The following is a 9,236-nucleotide window of genomic DNA, read 5'->3' as shown; positions in this document are numbered from 1 at the left end:
TGGTCGTGAGAGGCCTGTGTGCCCAAGCCCTGCATTGCTGCATCTTCATCCGCACCTGGTGGTTGATGATCCTGAGAGGCCTGTGTGCCTACGCCCTGCATTGCTGTATCTTTTTCTGCACCTAGTGGTTGATGGTCGTGAGAGGCCTGTGTGCCTAAGCCCTGCATTGCTGCATCTTCTTCTGCACCTGGTGGTTGATGGTCGTGAGAGGCATGTGTGACAAACCCTGCATTGCTGCATCTTCTTCTGCACCTGGTGGTTGATGGTCGTGAGAGGCCCGTGTGCCCACGCCCTGCATTGCTGCATCTTCTTTTGCACCTGGTGGTTGATGGTCGTGAGAGTCCTGTGTGCCTACGCCCTGCATTGCTGCATCTTCTTCTGCACCTGGTGGTTGATGGTCGTGAGAGGCATTTGTGCCCAAGTTCTGCATTGCTGCATCTTCTTTTGCCCCTGGTGGTTGATGGTCGTGAGAGGCATTTGTGCCCAAGCCCTGCATTGCTGCATCTTCTTCTGCACCTGGTGGTTGATGGTCGAGAGAGGCATTTGTGCCCAAGGCCTGCATTGCTGCATCTTCTTCTACACCTGGTGGTTGATGGTCGTGAGAGGCCCGTGTGCCTACGCCCTGCATTGCTGCATCTTCTTTTGCACCTGGTGGTTGATGGTCGTGAGAGGCCCGTGTGCCCAAGGCCTGCATTGTTGCATCTTCTTCTGCACCTGGTGGTTGATGGTAGTGAGAGGCCAGTGTGCCTACGCCCTGCATTGCTGCATCTTCTTCTGCACCTGGTAGTTGATGATCCTGAGAGGCCTATGCGCCCAAGCCCTGCATTGCTGCATCTTCTTCTGCACCTGGTAGTTGATGATCCTGAGAGGCCTGTGTGCCCAAGCCCTGCATTGCTGCATCTTCTTTTGCACCAGGTGGTTGATGGTCGTGAGAGGCCCGTGTGCCTATGCCCTGCATTGCTGCATCTTCTTCTGCACCTGGTGGTTGATGGTCGTGAGAGGCCTGTGTGCCTACGCCCTGCATTGCTGCATCTTCTTCTGCATCTGGTGGCTGATGGTCGTGAGAGGCCTGTGTGCCCAAGCCCTGTGTTGCTGCATCTTCTTCTGCACCTGGTGGTTGATGGTCGTGAGAGGCCCGTGTGCCTACGCCCTGCATTGCTGCATCTTCTTCTGCATCTGGTGGCTGATGGTCGTGAGAGGCCTGTGTGCCCAAGCCCTGCGTTGCTGCATCTTCTTCTTCACCTGGTGGTTGATGGTCGTGAGAGGCCCGTGTGCCAAAGCCCTGCGTTGCTGCATCTTCTTTTGCACCTGGTGGTTGATGATCCTGAGAGGCCCGTGTGCCTACGCCCTGCATTGCTGCATCTTCTTTTGCACCTGGTGGTTGATGGTCGTGAGAGGCCTGTGTGCCCAAGCCCTGCATTGCTGCATCTTCTTTTGCACCTGGTGGTTGATGATCCTGAGAGGCCTGTGTGCCTACACCCTGCATTGCTGCATCTTCTTTTGCACCTGTTGGTTGATGGTCGTGAGAGGCCTGTGTGCCCAAGCCCTGCATTGCTGCATCTTCTTTTGCACCTGTTGGCTGATGGTCGTGAGAGGCCTGTGTGCCTACGCCCTGCATTGCTGCAACTTCTTTTGCACCTGGTCGTTGATGGTCGTGAGAGGCCCGTGTGCCTACGCCCTGCATTGCTGCATCTTCTTTTGCACCTGGTGGTTGATGGTCGTGAGAGGCTCGTGTGCCTACGCCCTGCATTGCTGCATCTTCTTTTGCACCTGGTGGTTGATGGTCCTGAGAGCCCCGTGTGCCTACGCCCTGCATTGCTGCATCTTCTTTTGCACCTGGTGGTTGATGGTCGTGAGAGGCCCGTGTGCCTACGCCCTGCATTGCTGCATATTCTTTCGCACCTGGTGGTTGATGGTCGTGAGAGGCCCGGGTGCCCAAACCCTGCATTGCTGCATCTTCTTCTGCACCTGGTGGTTGATGGTCGTGAGAGGCCTGTGTGCCCAAACGCTGCATTGCTGCAGTCTGTCCTGCACCTGATGGTCGTGAGAGGCCTGTGTGACAAACCCTGCATTGCTGCATCTTCTTCTGCACCTGGTGGTTGATGATCCAGAGAGGCCTGTGTGCCCAAGCCCTGCATTGCTGCATCTTCTTCTGCACCTGGTGGTTGATGGTCGTGAGAGGCCTGTGTGCCCAAATGCTGCATTGCTGCAGTCTGTCCTGCGCCTGATGGTCGTGAGAGGCCTGTGTGCCTACGCCCTGCATTGCTGCATCTTCTTTTGCACCTGGTGGTTGATGGTCGTGAGAGGCCCGTGTGCCTACGCCCTGCATTGCTGCATCTTCTTTTGCACCTGGTGGTTGATGGTCCTGAGAGGCCCGTGTGCCTATGCCCTGCATTGCTGCATCTTCTTTTGCACCTGGTGGTTGATGGTCCTGAGAGCCCCGTGTGCCTACGCCCTGCATTGCTGCATCTTCTTTTGCACCTGGTGGTTGATGGTCGTGAGAGGCCCGTGTGCCTACGCCCTGCATTGCTGCATCTTCTTTTGCACCTGGTGGTTGATGGTCGTGAGAGGCCCGGGTGCCCAAACCCTGCATTGCTGCATCTTCTTCTGCACCTGGTGGTTGATGGTCGTGAGAGGCCTGTGTGCCCAAACGCTGCATTGCTGCAGTCTGTCCTGCACCTGATGGTCGTGAGAGGCCTGTGTGACAAACCCTGCATTGCTGCATCTTCTTCTGCACCTGGTGGTTGATGATCCAGAGAGGCCTGTGTGCCCAAGCCCTGCATTGCTGCATCTTCTTCTGCACCTGGTGGTTGATGGTCGTGAGAGGCCTGTGTGCCCAAGGCCTGCATTCATGCATCTTCTTCTGCACCTAGTGGTTGATGGTCGTGAGAGGCCCGTGTGCCTACGCCCTGCATTGCTGCATCTTCTTCTGCACCTGGCGGTTGATGGTCGTGAGAGGCCCGTGTGCCTACGCCCTGCTTTGCTGTATCTTCTTTTGCGCCTAGTGGTTGATGGTCGTAAGAGGCCTGTGTGCCTACGCCCTGCATTGCTGCATCTTCTTCTGCACCTGGTGGTTGATGGTCGTGAGAGGCCCGTGTGCCTACGCCCTGCATTGCTGCATCTTCTTCTGCACCTGGTGGTTGATGGTCGTGAGAGGCCTGTGTGCCCAAGGCCTGCATTGCTGCATCTTCTTTTGCACCTGGTGGTTGATGATCCTGAGAGGCCCGTGTGCCTACGCCCTGCATTGCTGCATCTTCTTCTGCACCTGGTGGTTGATGGTCGTGAGAGGCCTGTGACAAACCCTGCATTGCTGCATCTTCTTCTGCACCTGGTGGTTGATGGTCGTGAGAGGCCCGTGTGCCCACGCCCTGCATTGCTGCATCTTCTTTTGCACCTGGTGGTTGATGGTCGTGAGAGGCCCGTGTGCCTACGCCCTGCATTGCTGCATCTTCTTCTGCACCTGGCGGTTGATGGTCGTGAGAGGCCTGTGTGCCCAAGCCCTGCATTGCTGCATCTTCATCCGCACCTGGTGGTTGATGATCCTGAGAGGCCTGTGTGCCTACGCCCTGCATTGCTGTATCTTTTTCTGCACCTAGTGGTTGATGGTCGTGAGAGGCCTGTGTGCCTAAGCCCTGCATTGCTGCATCTTCTTCTGCACCTGGTGGTTGATGGTCGTGAGAGGCATGTGTGACAAACCCTGCATTGCTGCATCTTCTTCTGCACCTGGTGGTTGATGGTCGTGAGAGGCCCGTGTGCCCACGCCCTGCATTGCTGCATCTTCTTTTGCACCTGGTGGTTGATGGTCGTGAGAGTCCTGTGTGCCTACGCCCTGCATTGCTGCATCTTCTTCTGCACCTGGTGGTTGATGGTCGTGAGAGGCATTTGTGCCCAAGTTCTGCATTGCTGCATCTTCTTTTGCCCCTGGTGGTTGATGGTCGTGAGAGGCATTTGTGCCCAAGCCCTGCATTGCTGCATCTTCTTCTGCACCTGGTGGTTGATGGTCGAGAGAGGCATGTGTGCCCAAGGCCTGCATTGCTGCATCTTCTTCTACACCTGGTGGTTGATGGTCGTGAGAGGCCCGTGTGCCTACGCCCTGCATTGCTGCATCTTCTTTTGCACCTGGTGGTTGATGGTCGTGAGAGGCCCGTGTGCCTACGCCCTGCATTGCTGCATCTTCTTTTGCACCTGGTGGTTGATGGTCGTGAGAGGCCTGTGTGCCCAAGGCCTGCATTGCTGCATCTTCTATTGCACCTGGTGGTTGATGGTCGTGAGAGGCCCGTGTGCCTACGCCCTGCATTGCTGCATCTTCTTCTGCACCTGGTGGTTGATGGTCGTGAGAGGCCTGTGTGCCCAAGCCCTGCATTGCTGCATCTTCTTCTGCACCTGGTGGTTGATGGTCGTGAGAGGCCTGTGACAAACCCTGCATTGCTGCATCTTCTTCTGCACCTGGTGGTTGATGGTCGTGAGAGGCCCGTGTGCCTACGCCCTGCATTGCTGCATCTTCTTCTGCACCTGGTGGTTGATGGTCGTGAGAGGCCAGTGTGCCTACGCCCTGCATTGCTGCATCTTCTTCTGCACCTGGTAGTTGATGATCCTGAGAGGCCTGTGTGCCCAAGCCCTGCATTGCTGCATCTTCTTTTGCACCTGGTGGTTGATGGTCGTGAGAGGCCCGTGTGCCTACGCCCTGCATTGCTGCATCTTCATCTGCATCTGGTGGCTGATGGTCGTGAGAGGCCTGTGTGCCCAAGCCCTGCGATGCTGCATCTTCTTTTGCACCTGGTGGTTGATGATCCTGAGAGGCTTGTGTGCCTACACCCTGCATTGCTGCATCTTCTTCTGCACCTGTGGTTGATGATCCTGAGAGGCCTGTGTGCCCAAACCCTGCATTGCTGCATCTTCTTTTGCACCTGTTGGTTGATGGTCGTGAGAGGCCTGTGTGCCCAAGCCCTGCATTGCTGCATCTTCGTCTGCACCTGGTGGTTGATGATCGTGAGAAGCCTGTGTGCCTACGCCCTGCATTGCTGCATCTTCTTTTGCACCTGGTGGTTGATGATCCTGAGAGGCTTGTGTGCCTACGCCCTGCATTGCTGCATCTTCTTTTGCACCTGGTGGTTGATGGTCGTGAGAGGCCCGTGTGCCCACGCCCTGCATTGCTGCATCTTCTTTTGCACCTGGTGGTTGATGGTCGTGAGAGGCCCGTGTGCCCAAGGCCTGCATTGCTGCATCTTCTTTTGCACCTGGTGGTTGATGGTCGTGAGAGGCCCGTGTGCCCAAGGCCTGCATTGCTGCATCTTCTTCTGCACCTGGTGGTTGATGGTCGTGAGAGGCCTGTGTGACAAACCCTGAATTGCTGCATCTTCTTCTGCACCTGGTGGTTGATGGTCGTGAAAGGCCTGTGTGACAAACCCTGCATTGCTGCATCTTCTTATGCACCTGGTGGTTGATGGTCGTGAGAGGCCTGTGTGACAAACCCTGCATTGCTGCATCTTCTTCTGCACCTGGTGGTTGATGGTCGTGAGAGGCCCGTGTGCCCACGCCCTGCATTGCTGCATCTTCTTTTGCACCTGTTGGTTGATGGTCGTGAGAGGCCCGTGTGCCTACGCCCTGCATTGCTGCATCTTCTTTTACACCTGGCGGTTGATGATCCTGAGAGGCCTGTGTGCCCAAGCCCTGCATTGCTGCCTTCTTCTTCTACACCTGGTGGTTGATGATCCTGAGAGGCCTGTGTGACAAACCCTGCATCGCTGCATCTTCTTTTGCACCTGGTGGTTGATGGTCGTGAGAGGCCCGTGTGCCTACGCCCTGCATTGCTGCATCTTCTTCTGCACCTGGTGGTTGATGATCGTGAGAGGCCTGTGTGCCTACGCCCTGCATTGCTGCATCTTCTTTTGCACCTGGTGGTTGATGGTCGTGAGAGGCCCGTGTGCCCACGCCCTGCATTGCTGCATCTTCTTTTGCACCTGGTGGTTGATGGTCGTGAGAGGCCCGTGTGCCCAAGGCCTGCATTGCTGCATCTTCTTTTGCACCTGGTGGTTGATGGTCGTGAGAGGCCCGTGTGCCCAAGGCCTGCATTGCTGCATCTTCTTCTGCACCTGGTGGTTGATGGTCGTGAGAGGCCTGTGTGACAAACCCTGAATTGCTGCATCTTCTTCTGCACCTGGTGGTTGATGGTCGTGAAAGGCCTGTGTGGCAAACCCTGCATTGCTGCATCTTCTTCTGCACCTGGTGGTTGATGGTCGTGAGAGGCCTGTGTGACAAACCCTGCATTGCTGCATCTTCTTCTGCACCTGGTGGTTGATGGTTGTGAGAGGCCCGTGTGCCCAAGGCCTGCATTGCTGCATCTTCTTTTGCACCTGGTGGTTGATGGTTGTGAGAGGCCCGTGTGCCCAAGGCCTGCATTGCTGCATCTTCTTTTGCACCTGGTGGTTGATGATCCTGAGAGGCCCGTGTGCCTACGCCCTGCATTGCTGCATCTTCTTTTGCCCCTGGTGGTTGATGGTCGTGAGAGGCCCGTGTGCCTACGCCCTGCATTGCTGCATCTTCTTTTGCACCTGGTGGTTGATGGTCGTGAGAGGCTCGTGTGCCTACGCCCTGCATTGCTGCATCTTCTTTTGCACCTGGTGGTTGATGGTCGTGAGAGGCCCGTGTGCCCACGCCCTGCATTGCTGCATCTTCTTTTGCACCTGGTGGTTGATGGTCGTGAGAGGCCCGTGTGCCCAAGGCCTGCATTGCTGCATCTTCTTTTGCACCTGGTGGTTGATGGTCGTGAGAGGCCCGTGTGCCCAAGGCCTGCATTGCTGCATCTTCTTCTGCACCTGGTGGTTGATGGTCGTGAGAGGCCTGTGTGACAAACCCTGAATTGCTGCATCTTCTTCTGCACCTGGTGGTTGATGGTCGTGAAAGGCCTGTGTGACAAACCCTGCATTGCTGCATCTTCTTCTGCACCTGGTGGTTGATGGTCGTGAGAGGCCTGTGTGACAAACCCTGCATTGCTGCATCTTCTTCTGCACCTGGTGGTTGATGGTTGTGAGAGGCCCGTGTGCCCAAGGCCTGCATTGCTGCATCTTCTTTTGCACCTGGTGGTTGATGGTCGTGAGAGGCCCGTGTGCCGAAGCCCTGCATTGCTGCATCTTCTTTTGCACCTGGTGGTTGATGGTCGTGAGAGGCCCGTGTGCCTATGCCCTGCATTGCTGCATCTTCTTCTGCTCCTGGTGCTTGATGGTCGTGAGAGGCCTGTGTGCCCAAGGCCTGCATTGCTGCATCTTCTATTGCACCTGGTGGTTGATGGTCGTGAGAGGCCTGTGTGCCTACGCCCTGCATTGCTGCATCTTCTTCTGCACCTGGTGGTTGATGGTCGTGAGAGGCCTGTGTGCCTATGCCCTGCATTGCTGCATCTTCTTTTGCACCTGGTGGTTGATGGTCGTGGGAGGCCCGTGTACCGAAGCCATGCATTGCTGCATCTTCTTTTGCACCTGGTGGTTGATGGTCGTGAGAGGCCTGTGTGCCCAAGCCCTGCATTGCTGCATCTTCTTCTGCACCTGGTGGTTGATGGTCGTGAGTGGCCCGTGTGCCTACGCCCTGCATTGCTGCATCTTCTTTTGCACCTGGTGGTTGATGGTCGTGAGAGGCCCGTGTGCCGAAGCCCTGCATTGCTGCATCTTCTTTTGCACCTGGCGGTTGATGGTCGTGAGAGGCCCGTGTGCCTACGCCCTGCATTGCTGCATCTTCTTTTGCACCTGGTGGTTGATGGTCGTGAGAGGCCTGTGTGCCCAAGGCCTGCATTGCTGCATCTTCTATTGCACCTGGTGGTTGATGGTCGTGAGAGGCCTGTGTGCCCAAGCCCTGCATTGCTGCATCTTCTTCTGCACCTGGTGGTTGATGGTCGTGAGTGGCCCGTGTGCCTACGCCCTGCATTGCTGCATCTCCTTTTGCACCTGGTGGTTGATGGTCGTGAGAGGCCCGTGTGCCGAAGCCCTGCATTGCTGCATCTTCTTTTGCACCTGGTGGTTGATGGTCGTGAGAGGCCCGTGTGCCTACGCCCTGCATTGCTGCATCTTCTTATGCACCTGGTGGTTGATGGTCGTGAGAGGCCTGTGTGCCCAAGGCCTGCATTGCTGCATCTTCTATTGCACCTGGTGGTTGATGGTCGTGAGAGGCCTGTTTGCCCAAGCCCTGCATTGCTGCATCTTCTTTTGCACCTGGTGGTTGATGGTCGTGAGAGGCCTGTGTGCCTACGCCCTGCATTGCTGCATCTTCTTTTGCACCTGTTGGTTGATGGTCGTGAGAGGCCTGTGTGCCCAAGCCCTGCATTGCTGCATCTTCTTCTGCACCTGGTGGTTGATGGTCGTGAGAGGCCTGTGTGCCCAAATGCTGCATTGCTGCAGTCTGTCCTGCGCCTGATGGTCGTGAGAGGCCTGTGTGCCTACGCCCTGCATTGCTGCATCTTCTTTTGCACCTGGTGGTTGATGGTCGTGAGAGGCCCGTGTGCCTACGCCCTGCATTGCTGCATCTTCTTTTGCACCTGGTGGTTGATGGTCGTGAGAGGCCCGTGTGCCTATGCCCTGCATTGCTGCATCTTCTTTTGCACCTGGTGGTTGATGGTCCTGAGAGCCCCGTGTGCCTACGCCCTGCATTGCTGCATCTTCTTTTGCACCTGGTGGTTGATGGTCGTGAGAGGCCCGTGTGCCTACGCCCTGCATTGCTGCATCTTCTTTTGCACCTGGTGGTTGATGGTCGTGAGAGGCCCGGGTGCCCAAACCCTGCATTGCTGCATCTTCTTCTGCACCTGGTGGTTGATGGTCGTGAGAGGCCTGTGTGCCAAACGCTGCATTGCTGCAGTCTGTCCTGCACCTGATGGTCGTGAGAGGCCTGTGTGACAAACCCTGCATTGCTGCATCTTCTTCTGCACCTGGTGGTTGATGATCCAGAGAGGCCTGTGTGCCCAAGCCCTGCATTGCTGCATCTTCTTCTGCACCTGGTGGTTGATGGTCGTGAGAGGCCTGTGTGCCCAAGGCCTGCATTCATGCATCTTCTTCTGCACCTAGTGGTTGATGGTCGTGAGAGGCCCGTGTGCCTACGCCCTGCATTGCTGCATCTTCTTCTGCACCTGGCGGTTGATGGTCGTGAGAGGCCCGTGTGCCTACGCCCTGCTTTGCTGTATCTTCTTTTGCGCCTAGTGGTTGATGGTCGTAAGAGGCCTGTGTGCCTACGCCCTGCATTGCTGCATCTTCTTCTGC

The sequence above is a fragment of the Lissotriton vulgaris genome, chromosome 1_1 (assembly GCF_964263255.1).
Source record: "Lissotriton vulgaris chromosome 1_1, aLisVul1.2, whole genome shotgun sequence".
Taxonomy (NCBI): domain Eukaryota; kingdom Metazoa; phylum Chordata; class Amphibia; order Caudata; family Salamandridae; genus Lissotriton; species Lissotriton vulgaris.
This window is presented reverse-complemented; position numbering follows the sequence as displayed.